General features: G+C 39.1%; 1 protein-coding gene and 1 pseudogene across 9 annotated transcripts in view; both read right to left on the bottom strand.

The window, feature by feature from the left end:
* Positions 1-22,908, bottom strand: part of Dtnb (dystrobrevin beta) — a 395,702-nt gene that overhangs the window by 56,379 nt on the left and 316,415 nt on the right. The window lies entirely within an intron of this gene.
* LOC105944445 lies at positions 20,457-22,337 on the bottom strand (annotated as a pseudogene).

Raw genomic sequence — 22,908 nt, 5'->3', positions numbered from 1 at the left:
TGCCCACACTCAGTGACGGTGCTGTAAAACTATCCCTTTCATTGTAAAATGGCTATGGCATGGGTAGAGGCAGCTCTGTTCTCTGGACATTCCCTCTGCTACAGAGCCAGTCAACACTTTCTGGAAATATCCAGAGGCAACTCATTATTTAACTCAGTCCACAGCAAAAAGCAGTTGGGACTATTTCTTTTTTCTTTTTCTTTCCCTCCTTCCCTCCTTCCCTCCTTCCCTCCTTCCCTCCCTCCCTCCCTCCCTCCCTCCCTCCCTCCCTCCCTCCCTCCCTCCCTCTCTCCATTCCTTCCTTTCTTCTCTCAGCAAGCCCAACAGACTGGCCTTCTGTTGTTGTTATGTGAGAGAGTGGGAGAAAGAATTGGCATGCCAGGACCTCAGCCACTGAAAGTGAACTCCAGATGCTTGTGTCCCCTTGTGCACAGGTGTGACCTTGTGCTTGGGTTACCTTGTGCATCTGGCTTATGTGGGACCTGGAGAGTCAAACATAGGTCCTTAGGCTTCACAGGCAAGCACCTTAACTGCTAAGCCACCTCTCCAGCCGTAGGACCATTTCTGAAGGAGCTTGGGCTACCCCTAGAAATGGATCTGGTTGCCTGATAATCTGGCAGTGGTAGCAACAGTAGCATTTCTCAAAGTATGTGAGAGACTTGGTTTTCCTGGACACTGACTACTGTCTCTACATTTTCTTTTATTAAACACATTTTTTCTTGCTTAGTGTAACTTTTTTTTGAGGCAATCTCACTATTTTGTCAAACTGAACCTGAACTCCTAGATTAAACTGCTGGGTCTTTCCTCAGCTCCCTCGTGGTCTGGACTATAGGCAAGCGCCTCCACACCTAAGTACATTATTGTAATTTTCTAATGCTACATTCGGAATAGTCTTTTACACAGGTGGCTCCATTGTTGTTACATAACTTCTCTGTGGTAAAATTATGCCAACTGTCATGTGATGAACAGTTTCTCTGGCAATCAATGTAGACATTGGTGAATCAAGAACAAATGCTACGGCAGAGGAGAGTAGGGAAGTGTGCAGTACTTAATTCCTTTGTCATTGAATAAGATTCGATTTTTCAATAAGTTTCTTGAAGCTGGGTATGGTGGCACATGGCTGTAATCCCAGAACTTGAGGGTAGAAGTAGGAGGATTAGGAGCTCAAAGTTATTTTTAGCTACACAGAAAGTCCAAGGATAGCCTGGGCTACATGAGACCCTGTCTCAACAAACCAAAGGCTGGGGATATAGCTCAGTCAGTAAAAGTAGGCACCAAGGACCTGAGTTAGATCCCCAGAACCCATGTAAAAGTGTTGTATGTGATGCTGCACACCTGTAATCCCTGTGACGGGAAGGTAGACAAGAATACCTCTGGGGCTTCTGGTGGCTGGAGAGCTCCAGGCCAACTGCTTCACAACAAGTGGACAGTGTTTCTCAGGATGACATCCTCGGTTGCCCTTGGGCCTCCATACACAGGCGCTTCACATGTACATGTACACCTGCACACATGTGCATCCTCCCCACATGCACCCCTACATGAACATGCATACATCAGGTACACATGCAAACATATAAAAAAGTAAAATTATAATCAAGTGCCTAAGGATGAATAAAATGGTTACAGTGAATGGTTGGGTACATTAAAGCTGAGTAATGAAAGGAAAAGTTAGGGGCCAGAGGACCATATTGTAAGCATTAAAGCCCCAAGCTGAGTGTGGCATATTCCTGGGGTGGAGATAGGAAAATCAAGTTTGAGGCCAGCTTGGATTGTATAGTGAGTTCAGGCAGCCTAGACTATATAACCACACCCTGGTGGAGCTTGACTGCAGGCTCCTTTGAGAGTGAAGAGTAGGAGCCATTTATGCTGAAGTTTCTTTAATCCCAGGAAGGATAAGTACCTCTTACTTCCTCTCTCCTATTAGCATTTTATCAAATTTAGTAGCCTCACAGAGCTATTCTGCCTTCACTGAGAAAGAGACACATTTAATAAATACAGGAGAAGCAGCAAGATCCCTTTGGCTGAAGTGGGAAAATGTTACAAATCCAAGGAAAGCTTTCCTAGCCAGCAAGCCATAATCTACTGGGCCTCTTCAGCTTCCTGAGGAGACCAGAGACTTTGACCTTTGTGAACCTGATAGGAGCTTCCCAAAGAGAAGCCCTTTTCAGTCACTAGACCATCTCTGTACCTTAGGGCAGTGTATCCACCATCAACCTCCCAGAGGAGGGCTGTGTGTTATTAACACCTCCTCAATTTTTTTTTTTTTTTCTGAAGTAGGGTCTCACTCTAGCCCAGGCTGACCTGGAATTCATGATCCTCCTGCCTCTTCCTCCAAAATGCTGGGATTAACAGTATGCACCACCACACCCAGCCTCCAAAATCGTTTTCTTAAATTATTTTATTTATGAGAGAGAGGGAGAATGGGTGCATCAGAGCCTCCAGCTACTGCAAATGAACTCCAGATGCATGCGCCACCTTATGCATCTGGCCTTACATGGGTACAGAGAAATTGAACCTGGGTTCTTAGGCTTTGCAAGCACCTTAACTGCTAACCTATCTCTCCAGCTCCCCAAAATCTAATAATGCTATTGAAGGCCATAGTCCCAAACCAGCTGTAAATCAGGAGACTGAGAATTTTCTTCCTTTTGTTTTCAGTAAAGTTCAATTAGCCTCACAATGAAAAGGTTCTCATTCAGTAGGTTACAGGCAAAGCCAACCACGTACACATTTTTAAATGCTTCACACGTGATCACCCTATGAAATGTGTGTAAAATATGGCATTGAGACTGTTGACTCTTTAATTCCGAGACGTCATAAAGAGGTTCCAGACACAGTGTTTACCTGGAGCAGGAAAACAGGGCTGTGAAGGTTGGGGTGCGACTACTGGAACGGGCTCTCAGAAATGTTTAAATGTGAAGTATAGTGAGAATGAGTAATAGTTTTGCATTCCTTTCACCCTTCTTCCAAGTTTTCTGTAATGAATTTTTAATTTTTTTTCATAAGAAAACCTTTAAAGGTAAATAAGACATCTGATTATGTCCAATGCCCAATGCTGGTCATGTTTGTGATGAAACTAAGAAATGTGCTATTATTACGATGACTCACCACACATTACAGTTTTTTGTTTTGGTAAAAAAGAAAGATAGAAAGAAATAGGCACTTTAGGAAGACAAATGAGCTCTCTTGGCTCATGCAAGTAACCTACAGTGCCTTTCTTCAAGTACTGGGCTGAGTTGCTGCTGGTCCCAGTGGGCAACGAGGGAGAAGCTGTGACTGGCTGCTGGAGAAGCACTCACCAGGGTGCTTGGCTGCCTGCTCACATAATTTAATGGTCTCTCTTTGTGGAAGGTTTTTGAGAAAAATCAACATAAAGCCTATCTGGTAGGTTATAAAGAAATTCTTTGGAGCACTACACCAACTTTATGCAAAGCATTTATATCAGTGGGAGATTAGCGGATTAGGAGTCTTGTGTTAACAGAAATCTAGGCAAGAAGGATCCTTCCTTAGAGGCTAATAATTGTAAGATAACCATATCTGGCAAAATAAACTGACGAGAAGGGGACCATAATCAGCACTCAGTCTACAGCCCATCTTAGTGGTGATCACTTTCTGATCATTTTCACGAGAATTCAAGATTGGGCATCAGAAACCATCAGATGTAAACAGCCTTATCTTGGTTCACAGCAAAGGAGGCCAGGATCTCGGGGTTCAAAAGCTTTGCCACTCTTATTCACAGTATTTGAAAAGCACTACATAAGGTCAAGTGAGCTATCTAATGGCACTGAGCACACTTAATAAAATTCAACCACAGTGCAGCCATCTCCACACACTCATGGATTTTAATTTCTAAAATAACCTGAACATTTGTGACTGATTGAGGGCACACATAAGGGTTAACTACTCTATAGAACTTGTCTTTTATTTTTCCTTCTCTTTTATGCTGTTCCATTTACTGACCTTTAGAGTTATAATGTTAGTCATATCTAGGTGACCTGATGTAACATTCTCAGGAAAAGAATTTTTTTTTGTTCATTTTTTATTTTTATTTTTTTTTTATTTGAGAGTGACAGACATAGAGAGAAAGACAGATAGAGGGAGAGAGAGAGAATGGGCGCGCCAGGGCTTCCAGCCACTGCAAACGAACTCCAGACGCATGCGCCCCCTTGTGCATCTGGCTAACGTGGGACCTGGGGAATCGAGCCTCGAACCGGGGTCCTTAGGCTTCACAGGCAAGCGCTTAACCGCTAAGCCATCTCACCAGCCCAGGAAAAGAATTTTTAAGTCTATAGGAATTAATTTTGGGGGCAGAAAACCACAAATCTTTATTTGCAGCTCTGTTAATTCTGTTTCTCTATGAGGGCTTCACTGTAAGTTGTTATTATTATTGCAACTGATGTCTGTATTAACTGGGTCCTCCGTGAGCTGGCTTGCTTGTGCTGCCCCAGTTCTCTCCAGTAACGTTGCCCGTGCTCTCAGTTTCTGCAACTCTAACCCCAAAGTCTTTAAGTGTACTGAAATAACCCTGAAAACATTTCTGTTTTCTTTACAAGGCTAGTGCTTAGACAGTCAGTGCTTTTGGCTTCATCTCATTCTTTGCTTCTTGGCTTAATTTCCTTCTGCCTGAACCATAACCTCAAACAGTTAAGTCACAGTACATGGGAGAAAGAAGGGGATCCCTTACTCAAGCTTGACCACTTACAGACTCTGTAATCCTGGGTAGTTTTTTTAAATCTCTTACAGGCCACAAGAAAAGGACTGCTTTGAACAATCAATTGGCTAATATAGGCAGAACACATAGAATAATCACCAAAACTTAGTAAAAATTCATTAAAGGTTAGCTTTTTCATCTTCTTTTCTTTTATTTATTTGGGGGGCTGGCAAAGAGAGAGAATGGGCACACCACGGCCTCTAGTCACTGCAAACCAACTTCAGTTGCATGCACCACCTTGTGCATCTGGCTTACATGGGTACTGGGGAATCGAACCTGGGTCCTTAGGCTTTGCAGGCAAATGTCTTAACTGTAAAGCCATCTCTCCAGCCCAGTGTTGGCTATATATACACTACTCTTTTAGCATGAATTTTGCTGTGACCTTTCCTAGTCCTTGTTAGCAAGTGTCTATTTCTTTTTTTTACTTCTGACAAACTTGTTCCATTCAGTAAGATATTCAATTTTTTCCTCTAAGGAATATTCTAAAAGTTTTATCATTAACATCAGCAGAACTGAATGTATTCAGATGTTTGGTTTTAAAATAAAGGGTTTTTTTTTGTTTAATTTATAAAGAAATTCTTCTATTGCTTGCTCCTTGGAGAAACTGAATTTCCAGTCCTCTGTAGACAATAAAAAGTTTTCTATGGCTGCTTTTGAGTGTTCCTCCCCCCGCCCTTTTGTGGTACTGAAGATTGAGCCCAGGGCCTAGTCAATTCTAGGAAAAGTGCTCTACCACTGAGCTATACACACAGCTCTCTTTTTCACTTTTTACCTTGAGAATGGGTATAAGTTGGCCTTAACTCACTCTGTAGCCCAGGCAGGCCTTAAATGTGCAAACCTCCTGCCTTAGCTTTTGTAGGAGCTGTGCCCTAGCTTCTTTTATGGATTTTTGTCTCTGTATTCTGAAATAGCATTTATGTCTAGGGATGCAATTATTTTTATTTATCAATTTTGGGACTATGATAATTCAACTTGAGGATTCATTATATAAACTTTGGATTTTATGTGTGTGTGTGTGTGTGTGTGTGTGTGTGTGTGTGTGTGTATGGTGTATGTGTGCACATGTTGGGTGTAGATACACACATCTGTGTATAGTTGTGGGGAGGCCAGAGGAGGCAGTATCACTTTTCTGCCTTATTTCTTTGAGACAGTGTCTCTGATTCTGGAGCTCATGCTGTTTTTCAATTAAACTGGCTAACTAGCAAGTCCCTATGATCTTCCAGTCTCTGCCTCTCCTCAGCACTGGAATCACAGGCATGCATAGCTATGTTTGGGATCAAACTCAGGTCCTCATGCTTGTGTAGCAAGCATTCCAACCCAGTGAACCATCTCCCCAGCTCCAACTCTGCAAAAATTTCAGCCAACAATTCTTGATCCTAATTCTAATTTTAAACAATTCCAATTTGGAAGGTAGGTGGATCACTGTGACTTTGAGGCCACACTGGGACTACAGAATGAGTAGCCAGGTCAGCCAGACTACGGTGCGACCTTACCTCAAAAACAAACAAACAAGGTTGGAGGGATGGCTCAGCAGCTAAGGCGCTTGCCTGCAAAGCCAAAGGACCCTGGTTCAATTCCCCAGGCCCATGTAAGCCACATGCACAGGCAGCGTAAGCGTCTGGAGTTCGTCTGCAGTGGCTAGAGGCCCTGGCATGCCCATTCTCTCTCTCTCCCTGCCTATTTCTGTATCTCTCTTTCAAATAAATAAATAAAAATAAAATATTGAAAAAAACCCAAACACTTACACAAGCAAGCAAGTAAGCAAACAAAATTCCAATAAGGGGCTAGAGAGTTGGTCCAGCAGTTAAAGGTGCTTGCTCATAAATCCTGATGGCCAGGGTTTGATTACTTAGTACCCATGTAAAGCCAGGTGCACAAATGGGCACATGTGTTTGAAGTTCGTTTGCAGTGCCAGGAGGCCCTGATGCATCCATTCCCCCTGTCTTATTTTCTCTCTCTCTGCTAAATAAATAAATAAAAATAAATAAATAAATAAAAATATTTTAAAAAATTCAACTAGATACCAGGAGTGGTGGTGTACATCTTTAATTCCAGCATTGGGAGGCTGAGATAGGAGGATCTCTGTGAGTTTGAGGCCAGCCTGTGCTACAGAATGAGGCCCCAGGCCAGCCTGGCTAGAGTGAGACCATGACTCAAAAACAAACAAAAATCCCAATTGTGTCAGTATTGCTTCTCTAACCGCCATCTCTATATTTATTGTTTCAGATTTTCTAACTCTGAGCTGCACTGAAAAATTTTCATTTATATTTATATATTTCTATTCATTTGTATTTAAGCTTGACAATACTCACACAGCTTTTAATTCCGGCACCTTATAAAAATGAAAACCTATAAGGTCTATTTGGTTTAATTTCCTTTCTCCCTTTTCCTCTTCTCTTTCCTACCTCTTATTAAGTATCTCATTACAGCTTTCATTAACATTTTCCTGATATTTAATAATATCAAGCACTTTTGTGTTTATTGACCATTTGGGTAGCTTTGTGCAGTGTCTGCTCAACTGCTTTGCTCATTATTTATTTACTTATTTTGTTTTTCGAGGTAAGGTCTCACTCTAGCCCAGGCTAACATGGAATTCACTATGTGGGCAACAGCCTTAACCACTATACCATCTCTCCAGTCCCTGAAATTCACTATGTAGTCTCAGGGTAGCCTTGAACTCTCAGTGATCACGAGGCCTTGAACTTACCAGGGCCTCTTACCACTGCAAATGAACTCCAGGTACATGTGCCATTTTATGCATCTGGTTTTACATAGGTACTAGGCCATCAAATATAGGTTGTCAGGCTGTGCAAGTAAGTGTCCTCATGTTTTTGTGGCAAAGACTTTATCCACTGAGCCATCTTCACAGCCCCCAATCTTGTCAAGTAGGTTTAAATAAGACAACTTTTTACTTTTCAAGACTGTTATAAGCTGGGTATGGTGGCACATACCTTTAATCCCAGTACCAGGGAGGTGGAGATGAGGATCATCATTAATTCAGGGACAGCCTATGCTACAGTGAGACTCTGCTTCAAAAAACAAAAATGAAAGAAAAAACCCCCACAAAATTATGATAAAGACTGTTATGATTACTCTAGATCTTTTAATTCTCCAAACATACCTTAAAATCAGTTTGTCAGCTTCTACCAAAGAACAAAAAACAACCCATTGAGGCTGGGCATGGATGCACATGTCTGTAATCCTAGCACTGAGGCAGAAGCAAGAGGGCATCACTGAAAGTTCAAGGATAGCCTTGTCTACATAGTGAGTTTCAGGCCAGCCAGAAGCATACAGCAATTCTATCTCAACATAAACAAACAACAGAAAAATAAGGGTTGCAAATGAACTCCAGATGTGGGCCACCTTGTGCACCTGTACTAGAGAATCAAACCTGGGTCCTTTAGCTTTGCAGGCAAATGCCTTAACCACTGAGCCATCTCTCCAGCCCATTTTTGATACTTCTTAGTTTATAGTCCTCCTCCCTTTTTTTTTTTTTTTCCTCTCTTTCTTTCTTGCTTGCTTCTTTTTCTTTGGGGCAGGGACTTACTCTAGGCCCCAAGCTTACCAACTGATAGGAATGAGGGTATGAGTCACCACGCCAAAACTATGCAGGACCTTTGGTTCTGTTAGTTTGTGTGCTTGTTTTAATCTGGTTTGCTTACTCACCAAAAATTGCTAAAATCAAAAGGAACATTTTGTTAACTTGCTACTAAGGCATTTGCACAGCAGTAATATGCAACAGCATGGGGTCATTCTTACCATTACTCTGGGAGTAATATAGAAGTCAAATCTGGTACCTTGAGCTCCTACCCTGAAGACAGAACTGATATACATGCCTAACAATATATCTGACAACTAGAAAACAAAGCATTGAAATAACTTGAGATGCAAAAATCTATGCAAGCCAGGTGTGGTGGTACATGCCTTTAATCCCAGCACTTGGGAGGCAGAGGTAGGTGGATCGCCATGAGTTCAAAGCCACCCTGAGACTACAGAGTGAATTCTAGGTTAGCCTTGGCTAGAGTGAGACCCTACCTGGAAAACACACACACACACACACACACACACACACACACACACACACACAAAATGCAATAATACAAGAAATACAAAAAATCAGGTCAATAAGTCCTAAAATTATAAATCCAACAGTAATGTCTAAATAAAGAGAAAATTGTATTTAGAGGCACTGCTTATAAACTTTCAAAGGGGAAAGACTTTTGCACTTGCCTGTAAAGCTGAAGGACCTAGGTTCAATTCCCCAGGACCCACATAAGCCAGATGCACAAGGTGGCTGACTTTTGCCCTCTCTCATAAATAAATAAAAATAAAATATTTTAAAATTAGAAAAAATTCAAAGAAGTTTAAAATTTACCAACACAGAGACTGGTTGTAGGTTACTAAAGCTGTTATTGTCAAATACATTAACAATCTTATAAAAAGATGAGCCAACTACTTTATATTAAAACAATTAAGGGGATTCCTGAGAACAAAACTAAGTGGTAAAAACACAAACTCTTTTAAATGGAGATGACTAAAAGGAAGAAACCTGCTCTTCAAGGTCACAATTTATTTTGCCCCTAAATCAACATATGACCCTATAAACCTTGTATTGATTTCAGAAACATGAGGCCAGTAAAGCCATTAAAAGATAGACCACGGTTTACATAGAGACCCAAAAATGTTCTGGATATACCAAGACAAGGACTATCATGCAGCATTGTGGGCTCCGAATGAAAGTTTCCTCTGGCTACTCAGCCCAGCTGGAGGGACAAAATTAAAAAAATTTAAAGACTATAAGATATTAAACTTAAACTTCAGATATTTGATCTTTGTCTAATGGTTATTAAATTTACATTGGTCCAATTTCGCCTTTGTTATGCCTTTTGTAACAATAAAAATGTTTACTCTGTGAAATTATATGTTAAAAGTATATAGCTTGTTTTGATTTTTATAAGACTAACAGTTAAAAGACAGTCTTGAATCTCAGATGAGACTTGGGACTTTAAAACAATCTTAAGTTGACAAAAACTATAGAGCCCTTTAATGTTAAACTAAATACAATTTACAATATAAGGTAGTTATGAATCTATTGGGATCCAAGGACAAAATGTGGTAGTTTACATTTATATCCCACCAGTAGACTCAAAAGTTTTATTAAGGGATGGAGAGATGGCTTAGCAGTTACAGCGCTACCTGTAAAGCCTAAGGAACCATGTTTGATCTCTCTCCAGGTCCCACATAAGCCAGATGCACAAAGATGATGCAAGCACAAAGTCTCACATGCACACTAGGTGGCGGAAGCATCTGGAGTTTGACTGTAATGCTAAGGCCCTAGTGTGCCCATTCTCATTCTCTCTCTAAAGAATAAAAGTTTTATTAAAGCTTATAACTTAAATTTCTAGTCACCTGGTTGGAAGAGGTGTCACTGGGGACAGATCCTGAGGGTCCAGAGCAAAGGTATATTGGGGGAAGGGCAGATCTAAATTCCAGCCTAAGGTGTACAGAGTAAGTTCTGCCCTACTGTTTTGCTGTTAGTTTGGTACTTGCTTGTTTGTGGCGCTGGCTAGCTTACTGATGGTGGCCTTTTCTCTCTGTGTAGATATGTGTAAAGGGTGGGCAACTTCTTCCATCATTATAAAGATTCCCCTAGATCTATAAGCCTAAAATAAATCCCATTCCTCCCATAAATGATATCTGGTTTAAAGATTCATCCTAACAGCATAGTGCTGACTACAACAAACACAAAGCAGACAAAAGCAGAAAAGAACTTCTTGCCATATTACAGTTAAAATACTAAACACACAGCCCAAGGAAAATATATTGAAAGCAGTTAGAGAGAAAAATCAAGTCACATACAAAGGCAAGCCCATCAAGATCACAGCAGATTACTCAACATGAACTTTATGAGCCAGAGGGCTTGGAATGATAAATTCCAAGTTCTGAAAGACAACAACTGTCAACTGAGACTACAGTGTCTAGCTAAGCTACATGTCATAAATGAAACAAAAACAAGAACTTTCCATGATAAAAAAAAAAAAAAAAGGCTAAAGAATACATGACCACTAAGCCAGCTCTACCAAAAATACCTGAAGGGATCCTTTGGTTTGAAGGGAAGGAAAAGCATATACATGAGACCACATGAAAGAATAAACCATGCTAGAACAAAAAGCAATACAAGAGAATAACAGCAGAACAGCAAGTGCCATCAAGAAGGGCAGGAATAAACACACATCCTTCTCAATTATACTTGACATCCGTCAGTAGCCTCAACCAACAGACACAGACTTGTAGACTGTAAAATGTACAAGACGGAAAATGATATTTTAAGCAAATGGGTCTAGGAAACAAGAAGGTGCTGCTATTATAATAACTGACAGGATACAATTTAAACCAACACTTAAACTAGAAGAGACATAGAAAGTCACTTTATACTGATTAAGGGAACAATCCAATAAGAGGACAGTATAATTCTTAACATATATGCACCAAATACAGGTGGACCCAATTTCATTAAAAAGAAAAAAACACCTCCCCCCCTGAAAAAAAAAACAACGCTACTAGATGAAGGTCACAGATAATCCCAAACACAACTGCAGTTGTTGACTTCACTATTCCTTTTTCACTAACAGGTCATCCCAGCAAAAATTAAACAGATGACAGTGACAATGACTTAGAGAATGAAAACTGTATGCACACTAATTAATGGAAGTCCTAGGAGCCATAACAGAGACTTTCCTGCTGGTGGTATCTATGGAAATGAACTCACTCACCACATTAAAATAAAAGTCTGAGATGGGGAGTTTCAGATAATCGAATGTAAATCCTTTATCAGATTTTAACTTGTGCAGTACTTGAAGTGAAACACAATGAAAACTTTAACAGAAATTGTCTCTTAATACATTTATAGTCTTGTATTTACAAGCTAAATATATAGGAAATCACAAATAAATCCCTTTTAAGTTTGAAAAAAAATTAAACAGATGAAGTGTAGGATGAAGTAAAGTAATAGAACAAATGGACCTAACAGACATGTATAGAACATTCTATTCAAATGCTGCAGACTATATTCTTTTTAGCAGCACATGGAACATTCTCTGAAATCAATCCTATGTTAGGACACAAAGCAAGTCTTAACAAATATTGGAAAATGGAAATAATTCCTTGTACTCTATTTAGTCACAATTGGATAAAACTACAAATTAACAGCAAGGACAAATACAAACTCATGGAAACTAAACAATACACTACTAAATAAATGGGTAATTGAAAAAGAAATCAAGAAAATAATAAAAAATTCATAGAATCAAATAACGGTGAAAGCATGACATACCAAGCCCTATGGGATACAACAAATGCAGTCTTAAGAGGAAAATTTATAGCTTTAAATAACTATAATAAGAAATGAGACTTAATCCCAGCAGTACTTGGGAGGCAGAGGTAAGAGGATTGCTGTGAATTTGAGGACAATCTGGGACTACAGAGTGAATTCCAGGTTAGCATAGGGGAGAGTGAGGCCCTACCTTGAAAATACCAAAAAAGAAATTATAGAGGTCACAAGTAAATAACTTAATGCTACACGTTAAAGCCTTGGAAAAAGAAGGCGAGCCGGGCGTGGTGTCGCATGCCTTTAATCCCAGCACTCGGGAGGCAGAGGTAGGAGGATCGCCGAGAGTTTGAGGCCACCCTGAGACTACATAGTGAATTCCAGGTCAGCCTGAGCCAGAGTAAGACCCTACCTCGAAAAACCAAAAAAAAAAAAAAAAAAAAAAAAAAAAGAAGAAGGCAAACCAAAAATTGGCAGACTGAAAGAAATAATAAAAATCAGGACAGAAATTAATAAAGTAGAAACCAAAAAAATTACACAGAATTAGCCAGGCATGGTAGCACATGCCTTTAATCCCAGCATTTAGGAGGCAGAGGGAGGAGGATCACCGTGAGTTCGAGGCCACCCTGAGACTATATAGTGAATTCCAGGTCAGCCTGAGCTAGAGTGAGACCCTACCTTGGAAAAAACAAAACAAAACAAAACAAAACAAAAACAAAATAAAACAAAAACCCAAAACAAAGCATCAATGAAACAAACAGTTGGTTTTTTGAAAGGATAAAAAAGATTGACAAATCCTTAGCAAAACTGACCAAAAGAAAGAGACTCAAAAATTTATTTTCTTTTCTTTTTAAATTTATTTATTTGAGAACGACAGACACAGAGAGAAAGACAGATAGAGGGAGAGAGAGAGAACGGGCGCGCCAGCGCTTCCAGCCTCTGCAAACGAACTCCAGACGTGTGCGCCCCCTTGTGCATCTGGCTAACGTGGGACCTGGGGAACCGAGCCTCGAACCGGGGTCCTTAGGCTTCACAGGCAAGTGCTTAACCGCTAAGCCATCTCTCCAGCCCTCAAAAATTAATAAAAGTAGAGATGAAAAGGGCACATTCTAACAAATCCCAACAAACTTCAGAAAATCATACAAACATACATTACGAACATATACTCCAGTAAGTTTGAAAAATCTAAAAGAAACAAAATTTTTTAGATACATATCACCTACAAAAATTAAAGTGAGATGAGGTAAATCATTTAAACAAACTTGTAACTAGTAGTAAGATCAAAGAAGTTATGTATATAGAAAAACTCCCAATTAAAAAAAAAAAAATCTAGGCCCAGGGAGATTCACTGGTGAATTCTATAAGATCTCTACAGAACTAACACCAATGCTTCTCAATCTTTTCCATAAAATAGAAAGGAAGGAATTCTGCCAAACTCCTTTTACAAAGCCAGCATTACCCTGATAACAAAACCAGACAAAGACACAATAAGAAAAGAAAATAAAGTCTGGAGGGATGGCTCATGGTTAAAGTATTTGCCTGCAAAGCCTAAGGATGCACCCAGGTTTGATTCCCAGTACCCACATAAAGCCAGATGCACAAGGTAGCACATGCATCTGGAGTTAGTTTGTTGTGGCTAGAGGCTCTGGCATGCCCATTCTCTCTCTCTACCCCCTCTCTCTCAAGTAAGTAAAATATTCAAAAAAAAAAAAAAAAAAAAGAAAAGAGAAAAAATTACAGATCAATTTCTCTCATGAACATAACTGCAAAAATTCTCAACAAAATACTGGCAAACAGAATATAAGATCAGGTAGGTTTTATCCCAGAGATTCAGGGATGGTTCAACATAAGCCAATTGATAAATGTAATATACTATGTAAAAGGGCTGAAGGACTAAACCACATGATTATCTCAATAGATGCAGAAAAGGCATTTGACACAATCCAACATCCCTTCATGCTAAAAGTCCTAAAGAAACTGGGAGTAGAAGGAACATATCTCAACATAATAAAGGCTATTTATAAAAAACCTATAGCCAAGCCGGGCGTGGTGGTGCACACCTTTAATCCCAGAACTTGGGAGGAAGAGGTAGGAGGATCACTGTGAGTTCGAGGCCATCCTGAGACTCCATAGTGAATTCCACGTCAGCCTGGGCTAGAGTAAAACCCTACCTCGAAAAACAAAAAAAACAACAAAAAAAAAAACCCCAAAAAACTATAGCCAACATTATACTAAATGGGGAAAAACTTGAAGCATTTCCACTTGAAGGATTTCCACTAAAATCAAGAAGAAGAAAGAGTATCCACTGTGCCCACTTTTATTTAATATAGTACTGGAAGTCTTAGCTATAGTGATAAGACAAGAGACACATATAAAAGGATACTAACTAGAAAGGAAGAGATCAAATTTGCAAATGATATGATTCTAGACATAAGGGATACTAAAGACTGTTAGAGCTGATAAACACTTTCAGCAAAGTAGCAGGATACAAAACTAACACACAGAAATCAGTAGCCTTCCTATATATCAAAAACAAATGTACTGAGGATGAAATCAAGGAAATAGTCCCATTCACAATTGCTTCCAAAAAATAAAAATAAATAAATAAAGTACCCTGGAATAAACCTAACCAAGGAAATTGAGGATCTCTACAATGAAAAGTTTAAAAAACTCAAGACAGGGCTGAAAAGATGGCTTAGCAGTTAAGGTGCTTGCCTGCGAAGGCTAAGGATTGTTCAACTCTTCAGATCCCACGTAAGCCAGACACACAAAGGTGAGGCAAGCACAAGGTCACACGTGCACATGTCTGGAGTTTGATTATAGTGGTTGGAGGCCCTGTAATGCCAATTACCTCTCTTTCTTTCTTATAAAAACAAAAGGCTAGTCTGTTGGGTTTGTATCAATAAATAAAAATTTAAGACAGAAACAGCATAAAACACTAGGAAATGGAAAGATATGCCACATTCTTGAATCAATATTGTGAAAATGTCAATCTTACCAAAAACAATCTACACATTTAATGCAATCTCCATCAAAATTCCAACAGCATTCTTCATGAAAAAAGAAAAAAAATGATCCTAAAATCCACTTGGAAGCACAAAAACAAAACAAAACAAACAAACAAACAAACAAACAAACCCTTGAATAGCCAAAGCAATTCTGAACATCAAATGGCAGTATCATCATACCTGATTTTAAGATATATTACAGAGTCATGGTAATAAAAACAACATGGTATTGACACAAAAACCAGACACATAGATCAATGGAACAGAATGGAGGACCAAGATATAACCCAGGCAGCTACATCAATCTGATTAAAAAACAAAAACAAAACCAAAAACCACCAAAAATATTCACTGGAGAAAAGACAGCCTCTTTAGCAAATGCTGCTGGGAAAACTAGATATGTATATATAGAAGGATGAAAGTAGATTCTTATCTCTCCATGCATAAGAATCAAGTCCAAATGGACCACTGACCTTAATATCAGACCTGAAACTCTGAAACTGTTAGAATAAACACTTCAACATAATGCCAGTTGCTCAGGAAATAAAACCATTGGGGCCTCATGAAATTGAAAAGCTTTTACACTGTGAATAGAGCAAAGGGCAACCTACCGAATGGGGAAAAAAATCTTTGCCAGAGGATTAATACCCAGGATATAAAAAGAACTCGAAAAAATAAGTAAGAAATCAAACAACCCAATCAAAAAATGGGCTATGGAACTGAATAGAGTTCTCAAAAGAAGAAATATGGATGGCCTACAAACATCTAAAAAATGTTATACATCTTTAGCCAAGAGGAAAATGTACATTAAAACTATTTTGAGTTTCCATCTCACTTCTATGAGAATGTCTATCATCAAGAAATCAAATGACAATAAATGCTGTGGGAAAAGAGGAACCCTTCTGGACTGTTAATGGGAGTGTAAACTGGTATAGCTATTGTGGAAATAAGTGTGGAGGTTCCTAAGACAGCTTAAAATTGATCTACCATAAGACCCAGCTGTACTACTACTTTGGCATATATCCTACAGACTTTCATCACTACCTTAGAGATACTTGCTCATCCACGTTTATTGCCACTGTATTCACAATAGCTAGGAAATGGAACCAGCGCAGATGCTCTTCAACTGATGAATAGATAATGGAAAATGTGGCACATTTACACAATGGAGTTCTGTTCAGCAGTAAAGATAAATGAAATTATGAAATCTGTAGGGAAATGGATGGATCTGGAAAGGATAATACTAAGTGAGGTAACCGTGGCCCAGAAAGCCAAACATTGCATATTCTCTCTCATATATGCATCCTAGTGACAAATGTTTAGATTTGTATGTAAGTTGTAGTAAAAGTCAGAGGCCACAAAGCTAGAAGGGCTATGAGGGAGGAGAGGGGAGGGCTTAAGCAGAGAGTATTGTAGATATGTAAGTACAAGGTCAGAATGGTGGGGGTGAAAGGTCTTAATGGGTTCAGGGAAAGAGGATGGTGGAGAGGAGGGGTGGGAGGAGGGTCAACCAAAATCTCTGAGGTTGGAGCTGGGCATGGTGGCACATGCCTTTAATCCCAGGACTCACGAAAAAGAGGTAGGAGGATGGCTGTGAGTTTGAGGCCACCCTGAGACGTCATAGTGAATTCCAGGTTAGCCTGGGCAAGAGTAAAATCCTACCTTGAAAAAAAAAATTAAGATGTTATGAATGAGCCATACAGAAACCTTCTTTGCTAGTCAATAATATGTATGTATGTATGTATGTATGTATAAACACATACACACACATATATACATACATACATACATATATATATATACATATATATATATATATACATACATACATACATACATATATATATATATATATATATATATATATATATATATATATATATATACACACACATATATATGTTTAGAAAAAGGGTGTGGTAGCACACATCTTTAATCCAGCACTTGAGAGGTAGAGGTAGGAGGATCTCTGTGAATTTGAGGCCAGTCTGGGACTACTGAGTAAGTTCCAGGTCAACCTGAGCTAGAGTGAGACTGTACCTTGAAAAAACAAAGCAGCAGAAACAACAAGGAAGAATTTGGGCTAATAGAATCACTTTTATTTTAATTTTACTTATTTTATTTTTTGGGGTTGCAAGTCACTGACAAGTTAAGCCGAAGCTAAGCTGGAAACCTTTTCCCTGTTGACTAGCCATCAGAATGCTGGAAAGAGCTGTGCAGCATGCAGACATTTTGCAGAAAGAAGTCCTCAATGGTGTTAAATAGCAGTGGAGCCTGCAAGCCTTACAACTGGCTAGCCAGACAAAAGGTGCGAACTGGTGTAATAATGACATGTCTCTTACAGGGGGAACCAAATGCTCTTTGATTGGATTTGAGGCCTGCTCCATGGGAATACATGCTTGGTACTGAAAGCCTAGTCAAAAGCCTATGGCTGAGGAGGTCATAAACCTTAGACGAGTAATGTTGTCTGCCTAAATGGATATATTATGCCCACCAAACTGCCCTCTAAGCATGTTGATGCCCATATATTAATGCTACTCTCACTTTTGGTTAAGGACACTTTTCTTTCCAGATGGCACTAACCACTGGAATAATTCAAAAACTGGCCAAAATGCTAAGAAGGGACAAGGTAGTGTTTGGCACTAAGTGGGACATCTCTATCACACCCTCCAAAGCTCAGGGTCCATTGCAAAAGAGCTGGCAGAAAGAATGGAAGAGCTAAAGGAAGAAAGGAAGGGGAGGACTGCTTACAGTGCACTCTTACAGACACAAAATGGCCTTGATATTCATGACCTCACAGTGCCTGGCACAACCTACACAAGATCTTTGTAACAGGAGGGAAAAAACGATGTCATCAAAATAGCAGAGAGACTAATTAGATTCAATGGAGGGTGGATTTGGCAGAAGGACCCTGAGGATGGTGGGAGGGAGTTATCATGGTTTATTGTGCACACTTATGGAAGTTATCATTTAAAAAGTTTTTAAAAAGTAGACTTTGGAGGCTGGAGAGATGGCTCAGTGGTTAAGGTGCTTGTCTGCAAAGCTTAAGGATCTAGGCTCTATTCCCCAATACCCATGTTAAGCCAGATGCACAAAGTAGTGCATGCATCTGGAGTTCTTTTGCAACAGCTGGAGGACTTGGTGTGCCCATTCTCTCTGTCTGTATCTCTTCTCTCATTCTGTTTGCAAATAAATAAAAAAAAAAAACTTTTTAAAAGTAGATTTTGTAGGAAATATTAGAGGAGAATGTTCTAAAGTTTAACCTTTAAGTTATTGGGGTTTTGTAGGTACTCTTTTAGAATGAGGAAGCCAGTCACCTTCTACTCCTGGTATGTGTAGGAATGTTATTATAAATGGCTGTTGTACTTTGTCAAATGCCTTTTCTGCATCTACTGGAATGATCTAATTTTCTTTCTTTAAACTTTGAAAATATTTTATTTATTTATTTGAGAGAAAGGGAGGGAGGGAAGAGGAGGGGCGGGGGAGAGGAGAGGCAGATAGAGAGTGGTCTTGCCAGGGCCTTTAGCCACTGCAAACGAACTCTAGATGCATAAACCACCTTGTGCATCAGGCTAAAATGGGTACTGGGGAACTGAACCTGGGTTCTTAGGCTTTGAAGGCAAATGCCGTAACTGCTAAGCCTTTTCTCCAGCTTTCTTTTAAACTTTTAATATGATAAATCACATTAGTTCAAGTATTGAATTTGCATACTTCAGATAAATTCCTTTGATAATGGAGTGTAATCCTTTTCACTTATTGCTGGACTTGACTTGCTAGTAGTCTTGCTAATAATAACTTTTTCATCTATATATTTTAAAAAACTTTTGCTTATTTGGGTATAATGTATGTGCATATGTATTGGTGTGCCAGGGCCTCTTGCCAGTGCAAATGAACACCAGACACTTGCACCACATTTTGTGCCTAGTATATATGAGTGGCTAGGGAACTGAACCTGTCTGTAGGCTTTGTAAGCATGAAGCCATCTTACCAGCCCCTGAAATTTGTGTTTAATGAGAGGGTTTGGTGAGCTGGTTTTGTTCTTATATTACTTTAGTATCAGGTAAGATGACATGGAAAGTGTTCCTTATTCCTGTATTTTTTGAAAGAGTGCATGGGATTGGTGTTATTTCTTCTTTAAGCAAGTCAATGCTCAATAGTTAGGCCACCAGGACATGATATTCTTTGTGAGAAGTTAACTTTGAATTTTTTGTGTATCTATTTTTTTTTTTGGTAAAAAATTATTTAATCACACCAAACTTACACATCAACACTTATGGCTTAACTAGAATAAATTCTGTCCAAGTTAAAAGTGAAGACTTATATAACATACAGAGTTTCCTCAAAACAGTTATTGAAGTAACTCAGTTTCTATATGTAAATTGGGAGTCAGAACATACATACGGCATGTAACACACAAACACTGTCTTAAGTCACTTTCCCACAAAATTTCAAAACAAGAATGTATCCTTCTACCTATTAAAATCACTAAGTGACCTAACACTCAATTATTTTTGATCAACATTGGTTCACTCTGATGGACTATCTTGGCTGTAGTCCTGTTACATGTATCATGCAGAAATAAATTATACCTTCCTTTCTAATATGACATGTTTTCAAACAGGTTAGGTTCCTTATATAGCATTTATTTAAATTTATCACATAAGCAGGGATTTTTTTCCAATTAAAAAATATTCTGAATTCCTTAATGAGTGTTACTTAGAAACAAATAATGTAAAAATCAAACTAGGTTTTAAAGGATCTCATATTCTTGAAACCTGCAATCAGATTTATTTCCTATTTATACCCAGTGTATTGTCTGAAGGAAAATGTGTAACTTTATTTCATTTGCAGCCATAAAACTAAGTTACCTTCAAAAGTTAACTTGAATTTGTATCTTCTAGAGCAATCCGTTCAACATCAGTTGGACATCTAGTTGTATTACAAAAAGGCGGTACAGACCACGCCCTTGTTTACAAAGAGGCAGCATAATATAGACATTAAAAGGAACTTCTGATAAAATGTTGCTTTCATTTTATCAACCATAAAAATGCCCAACTTGTACAAAAACCCACCAACAGTGAAAAGACAGTCTGGCAAATCCAAGATTTGTAAAAACTATGCACAAAACTTGTCACAGTATTTGGGGAAAAGAGTAAAGATTTATACAAGTAGCAGTTTTTAAAAATGTAACCTTGTTTTACCAACAATTACACAATAACATATACACACTTACCAGAAATATGCTACAACCAATGTCTGAAAAGCAGTTTAATATAAGTGGATTTCCCCCCATATTTACTGTATAATGTAGCTGGTTGATACCGCACAAATACAATTAGCAATGTTTAATTACTTTTCAACAAGATAAAGGGATTTTTGCCCCCCCAATAAATCTTCAACATTAAAACCTATGCTTATAAAAATTTAAAACTTTCCACAGTCTATATGAAACCATTAAAAACATCATAAATGGTTCTTTTTATATTGGATCTGTCAACCCAGTTATCCAGGGTAGAATCCTTCAAAGATAGTTCAGTGTCTCTCTCTTCTCCAGATGGCTTCTTCTTGCTACTGGCCTCCTGACTGTCTTTGCTCTCTTTATTGCTGTCACCATTGTGTTGTGGGTGATTAGTATCTTGTGCATCAGATCCTCCATTCACAGACTTTGAACCTGTTTGTTCCTTCTCTAGCTTTTTGGTTGGCCCTTTCTTCCCTTGATCTTTGGTTTTATTTGCTTCCTCATGCTGTCTTTGTTCAGCAAGAGACTTATTTAGCACTTGTGTGATGACAGAATCTCCTTCACCAAGCAAAAACATGTTCTTAAACTTGTTATACAACATTGTAGACTTTTCCATAGTAACTTGACTGACCTTGAATCGCCGTATCTTTTTCAGGGTTGTAATCATCTCTGTGTGCTTCTGAGCTTGTTGCATTGTTACCTGAAATGAAGCAAGCTCGTCCAAGGCTTCAATGCACCTGTTCACATCGAGATTATCAATTTTGAGTGAATTTTAAATTTCTGTGTGTATCCTTTGAAGTCGAGAATCCATTGATGTTTCTTGCTTCTTCTCCACCTTCTTAACTTCTGGCTTCTTTCCTTCATCTTTATTCTGCTGTTCGGTCTCCATTTGTTCCTCCTGCTTGCGTTTTCGATCTGCTGCTTCTTTCTCATGCTGCCCTTTCAGCATATTCCTCCTGTGAGCAGTCTGAAAGTTTCTTCCACCCTTCCTCTTTTCACCTTCTTGATCATCTCCTTCCTCTTCAGAATCAGAGGCTGATGCAACCCCAGTTTTAGGTAAGTTTTTCCTTTTTGATTCAACTTCTTTCTTCCCCTCTTTTTTATCTGGTTCTTTTCTTGGCTTATCCTCTTCCTTTTGTCCTTCCTCTTCCTTTTTAAGTTGCTTTTTAGGTTGTTTTTCCTCTTGCCCCCTTTTCTTACTTTTATCTTCATCAGCAACCATGTCACTCTCTGAAGGACAGGGCTGTTTTACTATTTTAGGTCTGTCTCTTGGTTTTGGAATCTTGACCTCCGTAGCTGCAGGTCGTCCTCTTTTAGGACTCACCTTCAGATTAACAGATGCTGTTGCTGCTGTTACCACTCCTGCCTCCTCAGTTTCTACTTGTTTTTCTGCCTTTCTCTTTCTTCCTCATCGGGCAGCTTTTGGAGTGGTTATGTCAATAGCTTTTGTCACATCTTCATTGCTGGCTTTTTCTTCATGATCAGTATCTTCCTTTGAAGCATTAGTTTCTTTTTCTTCCACTTCAACATCAGATGATGCATATGATTGTTTAGTTGATGTCTGCACACTTGAGAATTTCACTTTTGGATTGTTATCTATCTCCCATAAACCTTCATTAAATCCTTTTCATTTATTTGGTTTGCCATTACTTCTTCTTATTATGTGAGTATGGAAATATATCCTTTGGTCCTAAAAAAAGCAGTCTCATGAGTTCCAAAAGAGAATATGGGTAGTTTGTTTGTAGGTGGCTTTACAGCTTCATCGGGAACTTCATCTACCCGAGCCGGCCAATGAGGATAACCTTTCATCTTGGCAAAGATGAGGTCTCCAGGTTTGAAATTGCGAGTCAACTTTCCGGGGGTGAAGCCTGGGGTCCTGAAGCCAGAAGGTGGTGAGCTTGGGTGGGGACCTAGAGGTGCGAGGGAGGATGGCAGCCCAGGATCCGGGGCCGGGGCCGGGGCCGGGGCCGGGGCCGGATGCCTCGGGGTGTTGAGATGCGGCTGCCAAGGCGCAGGTGCTGGGGCTGCGGTGGTGGTTTGGCTGCCTCTGCCCATGTCCAAGAGAGCCACCTGTGCGTCTATTTTGTATATTTGTGCCTTTCAAGAAATCTGTCTATTTCATGTGGGTAATCAATTTTAATGGCAAGCAGTTGTTCATAATATTCCTTCTCATACTTTTAATATCTGTAAGATTCATAGCAATGCCTCTTCTTTAATTCCTGATATTGGTAATTTATTTCTCCTTTTTTCCTAATCACTATTGTTAGGAGTTAATTAATTTTACCGATTTCTTTTTTTCTACAAACTCCAGATGCACGCACCATAGTGCATCTGGCTATACATGGGTACTGGGGAATTGAATTTGGGTCATTAGGCTTTTCAGGCAAGCACCTTAATTGTTGAGTTATCTCTCCAGCCCTAATTTTACTGATATTTTTAAGGAAGTACATTCTGATTATTTTTTTCTTCTTCATCTGTTTTTAAGAGAACATTATGGTTAAAATTAAAGTCTCCTTTATTTTCTTCCTTAAATATACCCCTACTCTCTATCCCCCAGGAGCCTGTTCTTTCTAGTACGTCGTTCACTATTCTCCTATGTAATCTGCATACTCAAGTTTATTTTCTG

Source organism: Jaculus jaculus, chromosome 5 (assembly GCF_020740685.1).
Source record: "Jaculus jaculus isolate mJacJac1 chromosome 5, mJacJac1.mat.Y.cur, whole genome shotgun sequence".
In the NCBI taxonomy this organism is placed as follows: domain Eukaryota; kingdom Metazoa; phylum Chordata; class Mammalia; order Rodentia; family Dipodidae; genus Jaculus; species Jaculus jaculus.
The sequence above is the reverse complement of the archived record's forward strand: the minus strand, read 5'-3'. Positions and strand labels throughout refer to the sequence as shown.